We start from the raw sequence: 7585 nt of genomic DNA on the forward strand, positions 1-7585 counted from the left end.
TGTGTGTACGTGTGTGTGTGTGTGTGTGTGTGAGAGAGAGAGAGAGAAAATGGCCTTCAGTTGACAAACACAGATAAAGGATGAAGAAAGCAACAAATAAAGGATATAGAGTAGGTGTACTTGAGGAAGTATATAGGAGGTTGTCTTATGGCAGTGGGAAGTGTGCCAATGAGATCATGAAAGAGTAGCAACTTCTATAACAAAGACTAATATGATCATAGATGTGAGTGCCTGAGGTAGGGTGAGGACTAGGTTACTGGATGGGAAGTGGGCGGGAAATCAAAAGAATCATCTGTGTACATATTACTATAACCAGTAATTATGACAGAAGTAGTTTAGGAGACAGTCGTAGTTAACCAGAGACTGAATTCTTCAAGGAATAAAGGGGAATGACGTGAGGGAGGTAGATAGCTATAAGAAAGAGGAGAAGTTAGAAAATCGATGGTTAGATATTCAAGGAAAGGGTTTCTTATGGAGTCAAAAAGGAAAATGTCCTAGAAGTGGCAATGAGAGGCAAAACACACCGCCCCACATGCTATATCAGGGGCCAGTGGGCCAAGGAAAACAAAAACACTGCAGTGGGCTGCAAGGAAACACTGGCCTCAAGGGAGCGCCAGGTTCAGTTGGTATAGAAATGAAAAGAAACCTTTAGGAGAAAGGCTGAGGACATGGGGTGTCTGCTGACTACTAGTCATGATTTCCAAGAAACAGTTAAAGGATTTCAGTAGTTGGGGGTCTGCAGGAGGCAGGGTTAGAAAAGGGGATTCACAGCACCTTATAAACATTACTATCTGGAGGAATGAGTCCTTTCCTGGGCTTCTTGTAGTGACTGACATAAACAGGGATAGAAACAAGTTAGGTAATGCTAACAAAGATGGTGCATTTGAAAGTTGTTGGGGGAGGGATCTTGCCAAGAGCATGTTAAGTTTTGGGACTCCCTCTTGGATCTCCGATGATGGATTCTCAGAATCATTTCTCACAAGGCCATGAACTGCACCTCTGAGGGAGGCTTCTGCTTTTGAGGGGAATAGTTTCTGCCACTAAGACAGAGAAAAAAGAACTTGGACTTTGGAACCTGATTCACCTGTGTGTACCCCAGCTCTGCTACTGAGGAAGAAGGATGACTTTTGTCTTTTTCAACATAAGCCATCTTATGTTTATCAGCAGTAGCTCCTCTGAAAGTGATTGTGTCTATGTAATCACTTGGCTATAGGAAGCTCTCAGCACATGATGTGTACTTTTCCTAGATGGAAGGATAGCTGTGTTGGTTTAAAAATGGAATGCACATTGAAGTTTTTCTCCAAAAAATTACCTAAATATATGCTAAAATGTGTGCTGAGTTGTGCAGACATTAATAACAGTCACACTTTATTGCAACGTTTTGCACACTTTTACAAAATACAGGGGAAGAAATACACCTTGTGTTATTTATGACCCAGAGTACATACTTGTGTGCATTTCATGAATCAATAGTTGCCCTTATAACATGTTATGCACTCTAGTAATTTCCTTTTTTTTTTCATTGTTTCAAATAGAAATAATTGACTTTACGATCTCAAATTTGAAGCAACTTAATCTACAAATATTTATCAAGCACCTTCTATGTGCCTGATTTGGATGGCTACTAGGGATACCAAGAATAAGATGTAGAGTCTGTTCCACAGGCCAGTGAGAAAACCAAATTAAGTGCTATATTCAGCACTAAAATATAAATCTGTAAAAGCATTATAAGATTTTAGCCTGGGGGAAAAAAAAAAAAAACATCCTTCAAGAGGAGAGAACACTCAAACTGTGCCTTGAAGTAGAAGCCGGATTTATTAAGACAGAGAAAATATATCATGAAGATTTGTATTCTATTCCAAATAATTGTTTTTTAGGTGGAGCCATATTACAGAGTTTTGAGTTATATAAATAGTACTTTACTACTTTTCCAAGTCTTGGAATTTTAGGAGAAATAGTTTATTTATATAGAATTGTCTATCTGTTGGCTGCCTGACTATAGCCTCAAAAGTAGTTCTCTAAAGCAGGGGTCCCCAACTTTTGGGCTACGGGCAAGTATTGGTCTGTGACCTGTTAGAAACTGGGCCACATATTAGGAGGTGAGTGGCAGGCTAGCGAGCAAAGCTTCATCATTTGCAGCCTCTCCCCAGCGTTAGCATCACTGCCTCAGCTCCGCCTCAGATCAACAGATATTAGATTCTCATAGGAGCACACCGGTCCCTGGTGACAAAAAGGTTGGGGACTGATATTATAATAACAGTTATATAAATGTGGCATTATTAAGTAAAATAAGAGTTACTTGAACACAAGCACTGTGATACCCCGATAATAAAGATGGCTACTAAATTACTAATGGGAGAGGAGCATAGACAGCATGGCGACATTGCACAAAGGAGTGATTCATGTCCTTAGTGGAATGGGGCGGAACAGGAGATTTCATTATGCCACTCAGAACAGAGTACTATTTAAAACTTATGAATTGTTTGTTTCTGGAATGTTCCACTTAATATTTTCAGACCATGGTTGACTGCAAGTAACTGAAACTGCAGAAAGAGAAACCACTGATAAGGGGAGACTACCTTATGATAGGATATGACTGGAGAAGCACATCTTAAGCTGGCGAGACCTAGTCTCACTGTCAGGCATCATTTATCATTTTGACAGCACTGGGCCTACAGAGAACACTAAAATTCTGCACCTGAGATACATGCAGTTTATTGGAGAGGGAGACACACAAATTAAAGAGGAAGACAGGCAGTAGTAAGTGGAGACAAGAGGTGAAAGGTGGGGTGAGACTCAGCGGAAGCATCCTAGAGGAGAGAACACGCAAAATCTAGATATACATTAATTTATTTTTAATGATCAAAATTTGCAAATTCAAGCTCTATGAGGGTCTAGCAGGTAACCAACATGAGTGAAGCAGCCTGAGTTTAAGACAAGATGCGGTGAGGTCTGTGGCAAACCAAGAGTCATAGTCAGTCTAAAGAAAGCCGTGGATTTGTGCATGAGGGGACCCTCTGGAAGATCTGATAATTTTTTTAACTGAGTCAGATAATTTACTTTTATAAAATATTTTCTGGTTTTGTTAAATTACTTCAAAGGCCCCCAAACCCCACATCTGTTAGTAGGTGAGGTCATTCGTGACCAACATTTGAAAAAGACTTTTCCAGGATTTTGTATTTAAAATGGAAATTTCCTAATTGGAAGTAACCGTAACACCTTACTGGGAATTGGCACATTAATTCACTTTCTCCTTAACTAAAGTAAAAGGAATTATGTTTTTTAAGTCTCTTTTATGGGCAAAGTACCAGGAAAATAACGTTCAACATCTTAGAAAGAAACAATAGTTTTGGAATTGTTACCAGAGCAAAAAAAGTCTGTCTGCCTGAGCGTGTCTGAGCTAAAAAACAGGATACATGCTGGTTTTGCAGCAAAGAAAGTAAAGTTTATTTAGACACTTGCAAGTCTAGGAGACACAGGGGAGCTATTGCTCTCAAATAGTCTCTAGGAATCTCAAGAGTACAGATTATACAGGGAAATATCAGCAGTCATGGAAACTAACGGAATTGGGGGTGGTGGGTGCTACTGATTGGGCCATTGCACAGGGCTAAAGAAATTGATCAATGTGTTCGCTTCTGAAATCAGCCCTGGCACTGTCTGGTCGTAGCTGGTGGGGTTGCTCTGCCTAGATAGTCCTGGAACTGAAACACACCTAAGGCTGAGATGTTATCCTTAGTGTAATTGAAATTTATCGTTATGACCTAGACCTGAGGCTGGGTTAATCTCCTGTCCTAAGGCTTAATGACTAAAGAAGCAGGCACACGAAGGTGGAAGAATTAGGGTGGAAAAACCAAGTGAGTCACAATGCCATTCATTATCTGGGCAAAACTAGCTTGAATCAGAAAAGAAAAGAAAACAAAACAAAACAACTATATTAAAGAAATGAAATGAAGTTTATGTGATTACAATGTGGTTACAGAATGGGATAAAGTCTGTGAAGCCTTTGGGTAAATAGAGAATGAAAACACTGAAAAGAGAAGGAAAGGAACAGAGTAAGAAGACCATAGGAGAGGTACTCTCCTTTTTTTGTGCTTTTACTTTCTTTGTGTAACTGGGGAAAGGGAGATTCTTTGGCAAGGGTCTGCCCTGACTATTACCTCGGGTCGGTAATAAATTAGTTTTCTTTTTCTTTTTTTAATTTTGGAACTACTGTTATCTCACTAACACAGTCTGTGTTCATGAGTCTCCAGGATTTTTACTTCTCTCTAGATCTGATTTAACTTCTGTTTGGTGGATTATAGAGGAAAGGATGTAATGGGAAGTGGATGCTGGGTGAAGAGAGGAGGAAAGGGAAAGGCTGGGAGGGAGGGCAGTGTGAGCATGTGGGCAGACTTTCCCCATGTGGAAGCAGCGGTGTCCCCAGTGGAGATGCAAGGGAAGGCAAACTACAGCCCTTTCCTTTCTCTTTCTCTCTTCGTTTTCCTACCTGCCTTTTTTCCCTATCTCTCCTTTTCATTTTTTTTTTTTTCATTTCTTAAATGAGGCATCCAACTGGATGCACCTGGATTTGGAAAGATTGGAGGCAGCAAAAGGTTAATACCACTGTTTACCAGTCTTCCAGGAACCTCTGTGTACATTCTGCCAGAACCAAGATGCCAAGCAAAGCCTTGTCAAAAATTCACAGAGAGCCAAAGAGCATGCTATGCTCATGGGTGCCACCTGTTTTTGTTGACAGATCCTTTAAAAACATTCTGTCTGTAGTCCCCATAAGTATTAGTCAGACCATAAACTCTCACTTTTAGTGTAACAAAAGACCTGAAGGGTTTTCCTGGAGAGCGGGGACACAATGAGTGGTCCAAATGTATAAAAGGGATCTTTACTATGAATAAATTGTTAGCAGGTGCTGTCATTTCTAGGCCAGACTTGTGTTACTTGAGAGAATCAGATGAATCATTTGGAGGAGAGAAGCAGAATTCCTTCATGGAAAATGAATGGTCCTGCTAGTTATGCCATAGTAACTAAATTTCTTCTCCAAATACCATCCTGGGCTCCACTAGCTACCAAGTTTCTGCAGCCCCTGTCAGAGAGGGAACCCTAAGACATAGAAGTCTGCAATTTATTCCTAGATTTAAGGATTTAATAGAAGTGAAAAATAGAATCATCATTAAGGGTGGATGTGCAGTATGGGACAGAACAAATGTTTATTTAGTACCGATGCCAAGCACAGGAATGGGCACTGAAATGGGCATTGCAGAGTATGTCCATCACCTACTTGTTGGAAGGGAGCCCAACTGTCTTTTCAACATCTCCAACAACCAAATGCTTTTTAGTTATGTTTTACTATTTCTTTCGCAATGCAATTTCCTCAGACACTTACAAAGCTTCCACAGAACTCTTCTTCCAGTGTGTTTTGTGTCTGGGAAACATCCAATACTCTTTTCTAGATAAAGTTTTCCAGCCTGCCTCTCTTCTTTGCTTCCCAATCTTCATGTCTCCCATTTTTTTTTTCAACTTAATGACAGCTAATTTGAAGGTTATTAGGCTAGACCAAGAAGGTATTGATTGCACCTTTTTTTTTTTCTTAAGTAACCCAAGACTAAAAAAGACTAAGAAACATATCTGATGAAGGGCTATTATTCAAAATATACAAACACTTACAACTCAACAATAAGAAAACAAACAACTCATTTAAAAAAATGGATCAAAGATCTTAATAGACACCTCAACAAAGAAGATATACAGAGGGCAAATAAGCATATGAAAAAATGCTCCCCATCAAAAGATGCCACTGCACACTTATATGAATGGCAAAAATTCAAACACTGACAATACCAAATGCTGGCCAGAATATGGAGCAATAGGAACTCTCATTCATTTTTGGTGGAAATGCAAAATGGCATAGCCACTTTGGAAGACAGTTTGGCAGTTTCTTAAAAACCTAAACATACTCTTACTGTATAATCCAGTAATCATACTCCTTGGTATTTACCCAAATGAGTTTAAAAACTTATGTTCACATAAAAGCTGGCACAGAAATGTTTATAGCAGCTTTATTCATCATTGCCAAAACTAGAAGCATCCACGATGTCCTCGGTGAATGGATAACTAAACTGTGGTCTATCAGATAATAAAATATCATGCAATGCTATAAAACACACACACACACACACACAAAAACTAACAAGCCTAGTTTCTTGTCACTTCATGAAAAGACATGAAAGAAACTTAAATGCATATTACTAAGTGAAAGAAGACAATCTGCAAAGACTGTATGATCTCAATTATATGACATTCTGTAAAATACAAAACTGCGGAGACAGTAAAAATGGTCAAGGGCTGCGGGAGTTGGTCATGGTAGAGGTGTTGAATAGACAGAGATGAGATCATACAGGGAAAGAGTACAAAATGAGACAATGAGAGGTTTTATATCCAAGTTTTTAAGAATAGCAAAATTATAGGTTAGGTATAGGAGGATGAGCTAGAACTTTGTAATTATTGGAATTACTAAAGAATGTGAGGGGCTGAGTTATGCAGTCACTGGCCTTTGGCAATTCGAGTAGTGGTTCAGTGGTTGAACAGTCAGGAGTCTGTCACTGTATGCAATTGGGAATCTTTTAAGACTTGTGCTTTTATTTCCTCAGGGTCATATATTTCTGACTATAGTTTTCTGGAATCGCTTCTCAGGAATCCCCAGATTTTACTTACATGATTGTTCATTATCTCTAGTTGGGTTAAGAAGATTAGTCAAGTCTAAACAAGAAGATTACTGTACAGGGCAGGAAGAAGCCAATGTTGACCTAGCCTGGAAAATAGATTGAGAATAAATACCTTTGTATCTGTGCAGCCATCTCCCTGAAGTTGAGTCATCTGATGCTTTTTATACTTACAGAGGAGCAGATTTTCCTATGGGCAAATAAAGAAATCATCTTCTCAACATCATTATAACCTCTTTGGGGGGGCCACTAGCTTGCCTGGAGACTCAAAACTTACATAACTGTAGTTGGCCTTAAAGTCAGCTAAATAATTTCCCTTGCTTTTGATAGGGTAAAGAATTAATACTTTGAATCCAATTAGATTATCTGATTCGATGGCTTTCAGGAAGCCACAGCTAAGAGTTCTTTTTCTAGGGTTCTCTCTCTTGAAACTATTCTCACATCAAAATTCTTTTCATCTAGTTATATCTAGTTCTGCCAGTTTATAACTGAAAATATTACTTAGCCTTCCAAGGTCTCTGGGATTTTTGTTGTAGTTGTTATTATAGTGTTTGTTTTTGTTGTTGTTGTTGTAATATAGAATAATGCTACCCTTTCATAAAGTTGCAGTGAATATTAAATAACATAATATATGAACTGCAATCAGCATCATGTCTGGTAAAATAGCAATGCACTCAGTAAATATTAGCTTTTTCTTAATAATTATTTTACAGTACTTTGAAGTTTTCAGTGTGCAATCAGTGACTTATCTGGTTTAATCTTCATAATTTCACAGTTGTGTAGATATTATATCAAAAGACCTAGATTTGGCAAGAGTTGCTTAATATTTCCACAATATTAGTTTAAGAATTAAATTTTATTTGCCCTTCCTC

This window comes from Pteropus vampyrus, unplaced genomic scaffold, assembly GCF_000151845.1.
Source record: "Pteropus vampyrus isolate Shadow unplaced genomic scaffold, Pvam_2.0 Scaffold1, whole genome shotgun sequence".
Lineage (NCBI taxonomy): Eukaryota > Metazoa > Chordata > Mammalia > Chiroptera > Pteropodidae > Pteropus > Pteropus vampyrus.